Here is a 12,970-nt window from a genome sequence, read left to right on the forward strand (position 1 = left end):
AGTGTCTACCACACAGGAACAGTCCTGCAAATGCACACATAGGGAACAGTCTTAACCTCATAAGATACAATACATACCAAGCCATACAAATACATTTACTACGAGTAGCAGCGATGCCCACTCACCCACTATGGTAGACCAGGTCCTCGTCCCTGGAGCTACGTTGGACCCATTACCATCAGCTAGGGCAACTGGCACTAAGATAAACCACATCCAATTAGTTTCGCTAACACACTACATCATACCATACAATTACATAATATTTTGCAAAATACCAAAGAAATAAACCACGGAAACCACGGACATGAAAGCAGATAGGTGCCACACCATGAGTGATGGGCCTACTTTCAGCTGCAGGCCCAGTGCAGAAGACCCTAGAAGCCACCGTACATCCATGCTCATGCTGTGCTGCCCCACTCTCCCCACTTTGGTGATGAATGACTGAAAAGTGCGTGCGCATTGTTCACGCAGATTTTTGGATTTATAAAAAGAAACTTGACCTGAGAATGTGCGTACCGCGACGGAAACTTCGACCCATGCTGCGCACATTTTGGAGGAAGTGAGAAATGGCGACTTAGAAGCTTTACTTTAGATGACAAAGTAGTGAAATAAAGCAAAAATGACTTTACACTAGGGATGTCCAACAAAAATCGATCACGTCGATTAACCTTAACGGTTAATGGCTGTTTGAATTGTGTCATCGCAGCCGGTTAGTCCAACTGACCATGACCATTAAACCAAAGTGGAGAGCTACTTGCAAGAAATGCCTCCACCACTTGATAGGGCTGGGTGATTAATCAAATTTTATTTTCGATTACGATTTTGGCTTCCCACGATCATGAAAACAAGAAAATCGAGATAAAACGATTTTTGTGCTGCATTCCGTTTAGCAATGTTGCTTTCGTTTCGTCTTGTGTTGTAAATCCGGCGCACCCCTTTCCCTCACAGCGGTGCGCTCCGCCCCTCCGCCAAAGCCCAAACACGCTGTGGTGGGTGTAGTTTCGGAGTCGATAACAGAGAGCCGGTGCGTTTCTGTTTTATTTTTATACCTTCCTTGGTAGAAGATGACAGAAAGAGAGCCTTTCTCTTCGTCTTGTGAGCGTCATGTGAGTGCTGCTCCTCTCTGTACCTCAAACTACTTCTATTAACTCTTGTTCTCAGTCTTTATCATTTCATGGGAAAATTTTAAAATATAATATTGATAAATATATCAATAGCCTACTTATTATACAAAATAAAATATTGCTAAACAATATAAAATGTTGCAGTGTCTGGAGTTGGCGGTAAACCGCCAAACTGCAGGGGGGTGCTACTTTTTCACCACGGTAAGAAAATTTCAGTACCGTCACAGCCCTAGTTGCCACTCAACTCACTAGTGAGTTATTACGAAGTATTTTAACAATAAAGTCATACAAATATAAACTTCGTAAATATAAGAGCAAGTTGTGATCAAAAGATCCGGGATAATTTTCTCGTCAGTCTACAATAACATGCTTGCTTGGTATCGCTGGAAACTATAAATTCCGAGCTTTCCAGTGACCATAAATGCACCACGATTGGAACGATACAACGTCCGCCATTTCCGGGGAAACGTAGCAGTCAAACTTCACATTTAGTTTAGTTACTCACATTTCTACCGTAAGTTTGAGAGTTTGTTTCTGACTCATAGCGATCTTCCGGGGATTTTCACCAGCCATTTCAGTCCAGACAGACTGGAGCTCTATGTTGGGAGCTCTGGCTCTTCGTCGCCATCTGGTGGCTGTATCGAAGTACTGACACCAATGAGCCGTATACCATTCTATTCCTCTGACTCTGACAGTAGCAGATGCCATGGTGGCCGTAGGGGCGTACGGGCATCGCGGCCAGAGTGAGGGGCAACGACGGCCGTGACCGTCGTGGCCGCGGTAAAATTCCTACCCTGTCCCTCACGCGTGTGCAGTAGGAGGCGAACAGATGGGTCTGGTGAGAGAGCGAGTGAGTGAGCGCGCGCGCGCGAGAGAGAGACAGAGACCGAGCAACAGAGAGAGAGAGGGGGAGCAACAGAGAGAGCAAGCGTGAGACAGAGAGAGAGAGAGAGAGCAAGAGAGAGAGATCGCGTGGAGCAATTAGGGGCTGAGCGAATCAAAGCGCTACACGCAGTTCTACAATTTAAATAGTGAAAAAAAAGAAAATTTGTGGCGGTCAGTGCTGATATTGTGGCGGCCCGCCACAAAGTTTTCTATGTGTGGGAAACCCTGGAGGGGTAGAGCGAGGGGAGATTGTCCACTAGTTAATCGATCGCGGATGGCGTCATTCTCTCGGACGGATAAAAAAATAAAAATAAAAAATGCTAAAATGGGTCGTCAAATATACTTTGGCGACCCATTTTTTGGCCGCCCAAGTAAAGTCTATGTGTGGGAAACACTGACAATAATAATATGTAATATGTTTTTTATAATCCTGGCCCGGCTGTGTTCACTGCTGATCTTGATAGAGAGTTTAGACCACAGATCCTGTTGTCTGGTCTGGTTTAATTCTCAAGAGGAAGAGATGTTTTGCAGATGATCTGTGAATCTGATCTGAGCCACAAAACCCTCTTGAACAACAACAAACTGTCCACAAAGAACCACTCTTCATTTAGCTTTTTATTTATTTTTTAGCTCGCAGCCCAGATTCAACAGGCGGACTGCTGGAAAACAGATTTGTATTCTCCTGGACTCTTTTATAGAGCCTGTCTCTTTCAAGGCCTTATTTACAACTTGCGTCCTGGTATTGGATGTTCATCCGCCTGCAGGAAAATCTCATTTTTAAATGCCAGTGTTGGAAACCGTCACAGTGTGAAACCTCACCTTGAAACAGAATGCATTCTGGGAAAACAGCTGGTGTCTTCTGTTTAAGCTTTCAGTGCAAATCGGAATTTGTGGCATTTGTTGAACTCTTTAAATGCCATCATATAAAAATATGTCGTTAGCTGTTGTTGATTCCAGACACTAATGAGCTGGAGTTGTTTCAGAATCTGTTTTTAATAATCTTCATCTTACTGTTTATTTTCTGAATCAGATGTTTACTTGATTCAGCCAACATCACCCATCACAACCATATTAGTTCTCTGAAATTTTACTGTCAATAAATTGTCTTTAAGCGTGCTGGAGGCAGCCTAATGTTTTGACTGTCACTGGAAAAAGCGAGTGCTGTTGCTGAATGGGATAAAAAAAGTGAATTGTCTAAAGTGGGTAATGTTTTGTGTGAATTAGTTGGTTCTAGTTGGTTCTGTGATCATTCCTCCCAGTGGTTCTGGATAATTGGCAGGCGGTCGACGTTTTCCTCTCTCTCTCTCTCTCTTCGTCTCATCTTCAAGTCTTTGGTCCCCGGGGCAGCAGCAGCCCACCGACTTCAAAACCTCCTTTATAAGAACTTTTTGTTAGACTTTTAACTGCTTGATTCTATAAATAGTGCTCTCATCTCTCTGATATAGTTTGGATCCAGGTCACTGCTGTTGATGTGGCAGAACAGTCTGGTGTTCACTGCTTTTCCTGTTACGTCTTCATTTCTATATATGGGATCATTTTCTTGTCCCTGCCTACAGTGAGAGCGTTTACTGTTGGGCAGTTTGACACATCTCAGATTAAAAAGTGTCGCGGTACTGTTTACCAATACTGTTATAAATACATGTGAGTTTGGAGCAAATTTTAAATTTTGAATTTCACTTTCGTTTTCTCAGCAGGAGGCTCTGTCAGATTGGATCTGTGCATTGTGAAATGACAGTTGCACAGCCAGCTTGACGTTCAATGTACAGGAGAAAAATAACTTTCCACTCATTACGTGTTGAACAGACTCCTAGCAGCTGGGGAAATGTCACTTCACAGACGGTAACATCCCAAGTTCAATACTGGAGAACAACATGTTAACAGTTAGCTTCCGTTGTGGAGTGGATGTCAGGTTTCGGTCAGACTGGTGAAGTCTGTCTCACACAGAAACCAGGACAGCTTCAGCTTCAGCCAGGTTCGTCTCAACATGATGTGATGCACAGAGTCAGAGATCGATTTAGAGATCGATTTAGATCCATTTCTATACACTGACCAACTTTTTGTTTTGTGGTGGCGGTGCCACAGATGAGCCTCTGTATAGGAAACACAGCTTTTTGTGAATTTAGTGATTAGCTGATTGTTGGCAACTTCCACAACAAATGCTGTCTGGTGTTACAGCGGTTTCCATTATACAGTATATTGTATGAAGACATACGCAACAATAACATCAGCGTGACACAGAGCTGCACGATTCTGGATAAAATGAGAATCTCGATTTTCTTGCTCAGAACTGAAATCACGATTCTCTCTCATGATTCTTTGGGAAACCAATTCTTAATAGAAATCTTTACTGCACTGTTTTGCCTGATACACAGAAACACAACAAAAGATTTGATAGTGACTAATATGGGACTGTCATCAACTTTGTCAGCCAGCCATCAACGTTGGTCAGATGGCCACTAGAGGGCGTCTTTGGCTGTGAGATGCAGTAGTTCATGTGTGGCCGCAAAATACAAAGTTGGTCGATGTATGGAAATTGATCTAAATCGATCTGTAATGCGCCTGACATCACGTCATGTCTGGAGATGCACAGACAGCAGACTCGATCTGACAGAGCCGCATGTGTGAAAACAACAGTGAAACTCACCTGTGTTAGTAATGGGATTTGTAAACGGTAACCTGATAACTCTTCTTCTGCTGCCCTACAGACTTTAACGGTAGGTAACGTTATTAGTGGTTTTTAAGTAACGTCGGTGGAATTATGTAATTTAATTGATAACCGTGCTGCATTGAATTGAAATGAATTGAGTTGAACACGTGCTGTGGGCCTGTTGAAGATATGTGCTTGTTTTTTAACAGACATTATAGCTTAAATTCAACTGCTTGATGAATCAACACTAAATATAAAATCAATCAACTTGCGTCTCTCGGCTCACAACCTTTGAACTTTCCTGTGTGTCTGCTGTTCTCGTTACGTCTCTCTCTGGATTTTTCATTTCTGCTGGTTTCTGGTTTCTCCCGCTCTGCATGTGCACATTTCATCACGTGGCGTAACGCAGTGTTGTCATTGGTTGATGCAACTTGGGGAGAAATTAGGAGCGCTTGTTTTGATGCACCGGATATCCCTAATGCACATGCGGCAGAATCGTTGTCATTTAGGAATGAGATAGCATAGCGGTATGAATCGAGATTGTGTTTTCAATACGAAACTGATATGCTGCTTTGGGAGCAGGTTCAAACCCCAACCTGCTGAAGTGTCTTTGAGCAAAACACTGAATCCCTCTGAATGACCTCTGACCTCTGACCTCCCTGTGGAGGCCGGCAGCAGAAAGGACTATTTCCCTACAGAGATCAATAAAATAAACATAAACATAGACATTAAGATTATTAACTCTACAGTAAAACGTCTCCTGCTCCTCTTGCTTCAGACTCTATCAGTCTGCTGACCTCATCAAGTCAAGTCAACTTTATTTCCATTCCAACCCAGTGGTTCCTAGGAGTTTTTGTGAGCGGTTCATGGTGTCATGTTCAATAGTATCTGTTTCTCTGTGGATCTCAGTTGTGTCAGTTAAATGAATCCTGGGCGGCCATGACAGTGTGATGCTGTTGGCTGAAGGAGAGAAGGAGGAGTAAAACTCTTCATCCTCCACACCGACCCTCTGATGGACGAGTCTTCAGTTTGCTGTAATGAAGCTGAGTAATGATCTACATTAAGCTGAGCCATGTGTGGATGTGATACTGGCTGATCTCATGTATGCTGCTGAATTAAGACCATCAGCCCGACCTTGCCGACCTTCTCCTTTTGATTGATGCATTCATTATGAAATTCCTGTGCAGCAGAGATTTCCTGAAGACCGGACACACTTCACAGCAGTAGAAAGGCTGAGGCAGTTTGTTGCTAATGGCTCAGTTTCTGTGATAAACAAAGTTATTGGTGTCAGTTAGGAGGAGGATGATGGTTATTGAAGTCTGTCCCCTCCTAGAGGGGACAGTCTTGTGTAAAGCAAACTTCTGCTTCCCAACAGTTTAGAAGTGTCTTCCGTTCCCCTGAGCAGAGGGTTCAAGTGCTGCAGAGATTCTCTGATACTTTTCATGATGTAGTTAACAACAGGAACAACATTTCCTTTACCATGAGAGTTGAACTCAGATACAGATTGGTGGTAAAATCAGGAACGCTGGCTCTCAAAACTACACACAGCCAAACACAAGCAAAGTAGATGAAACGTATATAAGTATTTAAATTGCAACCAAATAAAAAATAAAGTTCTAAAGAATGATCCCCTCCCCCAGTTCAATGGGAAGCTGCTTCACTGGACAGTTCGCCTGTAGGCTGATTTCCAAACTCAGTTTCTTTTTCACCCAAATGAGCTTTGTTCATGACTGGAGGCTGGAACATGGTGGAATCTTCCAGACTGTGGTTCGATGTGAGATAATGTTATGGCTCATGGCAGAAACACACTGAACTGTCCTGCAGCCATGGACCAACATAGTTCTCAGTATTTAAATCGTGTCGTTCTGTGTTAAGCCAGCTGGCGTTTGATAAATGATGTTATCAAAATGAATTTGTTCCATTCTCCCCAAAGAAGGGAAGATTGTTTTTCACATCTCCATCAATCTAAATGTTGTCAAGCCCTTTAAATTCAACAGGCTTTCTGAGTCCTAGATGAAGTTATTAAGTGGGGAAGGACATGATGACAAATGGCCTCATGCGTTCTATCTGAACAAATTATTCCCCAAGATTCACTTGAACTTTAGCAGAATCACTTTATTTAACACGTACAGTGCAGGAATTTGTCTTGTGGTGACAATGTTGTTGGTACGTAATGACAAACTGAACAGAAACACAGGAACAGGACCGCACTTTCACTGCAATAAGACAGACTATACATATACTATACATATTAGTCTACATATAGACTCTATCAGTCTGCATATAGACTCTATACATATCAGTCTACATATAGACTCTATCAGTCTGCATATAGACTCTATACATATCAGTCTGCATATAGACTCTATCAGTCTGCATGTAGACTCCATCAGTCTACATATAGACTCTATACATATCAGTCTACATATAGACTCCATCAGTCTACATATAGACTCTATACATATCAGTCTGCATATAGACTCTATCAGTCTGCATTTAGACTCCATCAGTCTACATATAGACTCTATACATATCAGTCTACATATAGACTCCATCAGTCTACATATAGACTCTATACATATCAGTCTGCATATAGACTCTATACATATCAGTCTACATATAGACTCTATCAGTCTGCATATAGACTCTATGCATATCAATCTAATATAGACTCTATACATATCAGTCTACATATAGACTCTATCAGTCTGCATATAGACTCTATACATATCAATCTGCATATAGACTCTATACATATCAGTCTGCATATAGACTCTATACATATCAGTCTACATATAGACTGGTTGTTATTCAACAATATCTAAATATATAACAACCAGGTTAGAAAAAGAGTATGGAAAGAGATTAGTGCCATCAGAGATTGTTTTGAATTTTATAAATTTGAATGTGTCATGTTAACATTGAACTGTTAAAATAAACAAATTAATTTATTACTAACGGCAGTTAAGACCAACTTGAGCAACTGGCATTAATAGTGAAAAAGTTATACTAATTGTAAATTGAACTACTTTTTTAGAGGGTTGTCTTTACCAAGTTTCATAGCAATTGAGCAAACCATTAAGTAATGGCCTTTTTTTTTTTGAATGGATATTAAAAATATTGCTGTATGGCCAAATTTCATCTGATTTACTCGAAAATTGATATTCAAGTTCCACATGGAGGTTCACACATAATCCTTGAGTGTCAGAACAATAGCTCAAATTGTCTTTGAGTTATAAGCCATTACGTAATATGCCACGCCCACATGTGTGAAACTCAAACAAACGTGAGATTTTGTCTACTACTTGGCCCTGGACCTTGTTTATTAGGGGTCCAAGCACGTAGTGCTGGAACACTTTTGTTTTTTCTGGAATTCTTTTTCTTTCTTTCTTTCTTTCTTTCTTTCTTTCTTTCTTTCTTTCTTTTTCTCCCCTAAAAGTGTCTGCAGCTCAGAAATCGTAAGTTCTACAGCAGCCATATTTGACAGGTGGGGTCCTACGGCCCCCCACTACTCAGGCAAGGCAGCCCACACATATTGGCCAGATGGTGGCGCTATAACAAGCAACTTTACGTTTTGGCCAATAACTTCTGAACCGTGTCGTAGACTGAAAATTCTTGTGTCCGTAGATTCTTCTGAAGGTGCCGAGTCCAACCCATACATCACTTAAAATGTCCACCATATTGTATTGTCCGCCATTTTGAATTATTTAAGAAACACTTTTTTCACAACTCCTCCCAGGCCGTTCATCCATTTCACACAACACTTGGTGTGGAGAATCTTGGGACCGTCCTCTTTCAAAGTTGTATAAAGGTTATTGATAGGTCAAATGGTTTGGTTTTTATTGACCAATAAACTTTTAACGAAACACGCCATAACACTAAATTGGCTCATTAACCATTCATCTAATCAAGCGGAAATTTGAAACACTTGTTGAGGAGTGTTGCTTGAACACGGCCACAAAAGCATTTTGAGCTGTACCACTAGTGGGCGCTACAAATGCAAAAAGTTCTTATCTCATAATTGACTGCATAGATTTTTATGAAATTTTTTACACGTTTTAGGATGATGTCCAAGTCGATCCATGAAATTTGGTCATTATTGATGAAAGTGGGCGTGGCTTATTGCATAATATACCTACCCCCGATTCTGAAGTCGCCCCCCTCTGTTTATAGCAAAACTGACTGTGATCCCACAGTGTTGTCCTCCTAAACCGTACGTTACAGGAAAAAAACAACATGTTTTTTGAAATCGTCACACCTTAATTAGTAAACGGCCCAAAAATTGTAATGATATCTTGAAAACTGAGCGCACAGTAGATGGAAATGTGCAGCTGCAAATAGTTTGATAAATTGACAATGTGATATGTTCGAGATAATTTGATCTTCATCAAACTAAAGACAAATGATGTCTGGACTGTCAAGATGAAGTCTGTAAAGCCATGTGTAAATTGATTAATGTGGGGCACTAATACAGTTATAATATTCTTTCTGAGGCTTTCGATATGGGTTGGACTAGCACCTGTGACCTGTCACTTGTCCCTTTGTTTGGTTTCCCCACTGTGACGCACCAGAGTGGAAGTGGGCAGAGTGGTAAAGCTCTCAGGTCTTTGGACCACAAGGTCGTGAGTTCAAGTCCCTGATGATCTGTGACCATTTTGAAGTTTCATGAAAAGTAAATCAACACTAAATCACAGAGTGCAGAAAACTCAAAGCAGGTGTTTGACATCATCTGTCAGTGGCAAAATACCTGATTGGCATCACTGATTGGGGCGAGGCCAGACCTTTAAACCCACAGAGATCAGTGCAGCAGCGGCTTTCTGGCCCATGTGACTTACTGTTGTTTTATTTGTTAATGGAGAGCACTACAATGTTCTATGAAGTGATTAGCACTGTCAATCTGTCAATCATAGGTTGCAGTATCACACTACTTCTCCCTTTAGTTATTTTCTCCTGAGTAAACCTGTAACAGGAGATTAGCTCAGTAGGTAAAGTGTCTGCCTCTTGTGTGGAAGGTTGTGGGTTCAAATCCAGGCTCGTCCTTTCTGAAGTCGTTAGTTGTCAAGAACAAGCGGTATGTGTTCTAATAGGAAGTTCAACAATGTGGTTGCAATGAAATGATGAACTTTACAGAAGTCACGGGCCAACACAAAAGCCGGTGCTAAGCCTTAACTAATAGACTGCATGTCCGATCTTCACAACCTGTCAGTTTTTGTGTGTCTTTCTACCTTCTGTTCTGTCTGTCTTTTCAAATTGTGCTTGGACCTCGCAATTGCCGCTTGTGGCTATATTTATCATTACAATTGGTCAGCCGAGATCAGAGATATCGATTTTTGGTGTTTGTGGCGCCACCTATTGATTGATCTTGATCTGCTTTTGCCCACATGCTCAGTGACCTGTATCGAACATATCCACCAAGTTTTATGATGATTGGGCAAAGAATTCCTGAGTTATGGTCAATTGAGTGTTAGGCCACGCCCTTGATACAAGTTCATTGGTTCACAGCAGCACCATCTTTTATCAGATATGGCTGGTTTATGCAATATTTGTATAGGTTGGTTCCATTAGTCTGTGTGCCAAATTTGGTGTTGATTGGTCAAAAATTGAAAAAGCTTTAGGGACATTTTTTTTTTTTAAATTATGCAAAAAAATTATTTAGGCGGACTTTGATGGTCCAATTGACAAATTTGTTGAGCCTTATGGTGTAGGAGTTATGGCCTTTACTTTTTTAAATTTTTGACCGATTATAGATTATAGTGCCACCACCAGGCCGATTGGGGTAAAATTCACTGTGAAGCATTTGTACATGGATACCTATCATTGTGCCAATTTTCATGTCTCTAGCATGTATCATCTCACGACAATTTGCGTAGAGGCGGAAAAACAAAAATAATAATAATAAATAGAGCTGCAAGCAGCGATTGGCGGGTCCAATCACTGTGTGTATTTATTATAACTTTTATTGACTAACTTATTTTACTTCTGTTTGATATTTGTTTTGTGTGTTTGACGTGTTTTTTGTGGTTATGGTCATGTAGGCTGCAACAAATTGCCCTTTCAGGGATGAATAAAGTTATCTGAATCTGAATCTGAATCAAACACCTGATGACCTCTGGAGAATGTGATGTGGACCAGTGGTCAAGTTTGATCCCAGTGACATGTTTGGTCTCTGAATGAAAGAATTGTATTTCTATGATTTACAGTCACTGAGTCACGGGCATTTAGAGTAGACACCTGCACAATTCTACCGAGTTTGGTTAAGATGGCACAATGCGTTCATGAGTTATGGCAATTGTTGTAAAATAGACACTGTCCACAACTTTTGACTACATTTTTGAAGCCAATTATATCAAAACAGTAAGGAATATCAAAACTCTTTTGATAGCGTTTAATCATAAGAGAGAGACGATGCACACCAAATTGGAATATGGAGATAATTGCCTCAACGGTCTAGGAGGAGTTCGCAAAAATAGGTTTTTGGGAAAATTCTAAATGGCGGAAATTCTCTCGTAGGGATTAGGGAAATGGGCGTGGCCTATATGGATAGATGTGTAATGACTCACACCCATTCTGTCACTGTGCCTTCAGGCAGTATAACCAGCTCAGTTATGAATAATGTTGCGTATTATCTTCTATAAGATGTTGTGTATGTAGAGTGCAGACTTCCCCTCTTCACCGGACTGGAGTCTGTATCTGATCCAGATCCGGTCCGCCTCACGTCTCTTTATGGAGAACTCCCAGGGCAGGAAGCTGTTCTCAGCAGTTTCCTCGCTCGGTCGACTCCAGATGTAATAATGCATTAGCTCACACCGAAATAAACGGCCATCAGGATGTTGGCACAAAATGGCGGAGGTGTCAGGAGCCGCTGGCGGTTTGATCTATCTTGGTCATGAAGTCGGTTTTGGAACAGAAATGTGTCGATGTTCTGCAGACTAAGTCAGATTTTAGTGGCAGAGAAGTCAGCCTCCACCGCAGGTACCTGACCCATTATTACCTGTCTGCCTGCCTGTCTGTCTGCCTGTCTGTCTGTCTGCCTGCCTGTCTGTCTGCCTGCCTGCCTGTCTGCCTGTCTGTCTGTCTGTCTGTCTGTCTGTCTGTCTGTCTGTCTGTCTGTCTGCCTGTCTGTCTGCCTGTCTGTCTGCCTGTCTGTCTGCCTGTCTGCCTGCCTGTCTGTCTGCCTGTCTGCCTGTCTGTCTGCCTGTCTGCCTGTCTGTCTGTCTGTCTGTCTGCCTGCCTGTCTGTCTGTCTGCCTGTCTGTCTGCCTGTCTGTCTGCCTGTCTGCCTGCCTGTCTGTCTGTCTGCCTGTCTGCCTGTCTGTCTGTCTGCCTGTCTGTCTGTCTGCCTGTCTGTCTGCCTGTCTGTCTGTCTGTCTGTCTGAGGGCTGCACGATTCTGGATAAAATAATTCTTGCTTAGAACTGAGATCATGATTCTTAAGCAAAACAATTTTTAATATAAATTTGTGCTGCACTCTTCTGCCTGATACAGACAGAAACAACAAAATATGATAATGACTGTAATGGGACGGTCACATCAACTTTGCGGGTCAAATGGGCTACACACAGTACACACACAATGTCATTATAAACTAAATTCCAATGAAATTTAATTAACAGTATAAACTTCTCCAGTCTCCAGCTGGTTCATCCTGCCATCCATACATTACATTCTGCACACAGTGCAGCAGTAAGTAGCCTACAGCCTTAGTTACACAAGTCTTTGGAAAAATGAAATGTAAATGGGTCGGGCGAGTGCGGATGTGTCGGATCGGGCGGTCGCGGGTTGAAAAAAACCTGACCGGCGCATCACTAAACAGTTACCCGATAACTGATCTGCTGCCCTACAAACGTACCGCAGGCAGCATCAGCACCTCGTGGTGTTTCAGTAACCTGAGTGGAGTTAGGTGTTCAGCTGATAACGTGTGGTAAAGCACTGAACTGAGCTCAACACGCTGTCGGCCTGTCGGAGATCGCTTGTTTTTTAACAGACAAAACAGCTGAATTCAAATGCTTGATGAGTCCAACACTTATCATAAAAACAATCAACTTACATCTCTCTTCTTCTCTTATTTAGAACAAGTGTTCTCCCGTGTCTGTCTGCCGTTCCGTTCTGTCTCTCTCTGGAGTTTTCCTTTCTGCCGGTTTCTGTCGCTCTGCGTGTCGCATTTCGTCACGTGGTGAAACGCGGTGATGTCACTTGTTAGGAGCGCTTGGTTTGATGCAACGGATGTCCCTGATGAACATGCGGCAGAATCGTTGTCATTTAGGAACGAGATCGCATAGAGGTATGAATCGAGATCGCGATTTTAATACGATTAA

The 12,970-nt window shown here is 41.9% G+C and overlaps 1 protein-coding gene across 1 annotated transcript in view; it reads left to right on the plus strand.

Moving 5' to 3' along the window:
* The window catches only part of wdr18 (WD repeat domain 18), a 70,053-nt gene that overhangs the window by 22,914 nt on the left and 34,169 nt on the right, over positions 1 to 12,970 (plus strand). The gene's annotated exons all lie outside the window — the stretch shown is intronic.

The sequence above is a fragment of the Centroberyx gerrardi genome, chromosome 9 (genome assembly GCF_048128805.1).
Source record: "Centroberyx gerrardi isolate f3 chromosome 9, fCenGer3.hap1.cur.20231027, whole genome shotgun sequence".
Taxonomy (NCBI): Eukaryota; Metazoa; Chordata; class Actinopteri; order Beryciformes; family Berycidae; genus Centroberyx; species Centroberyx gerrardi.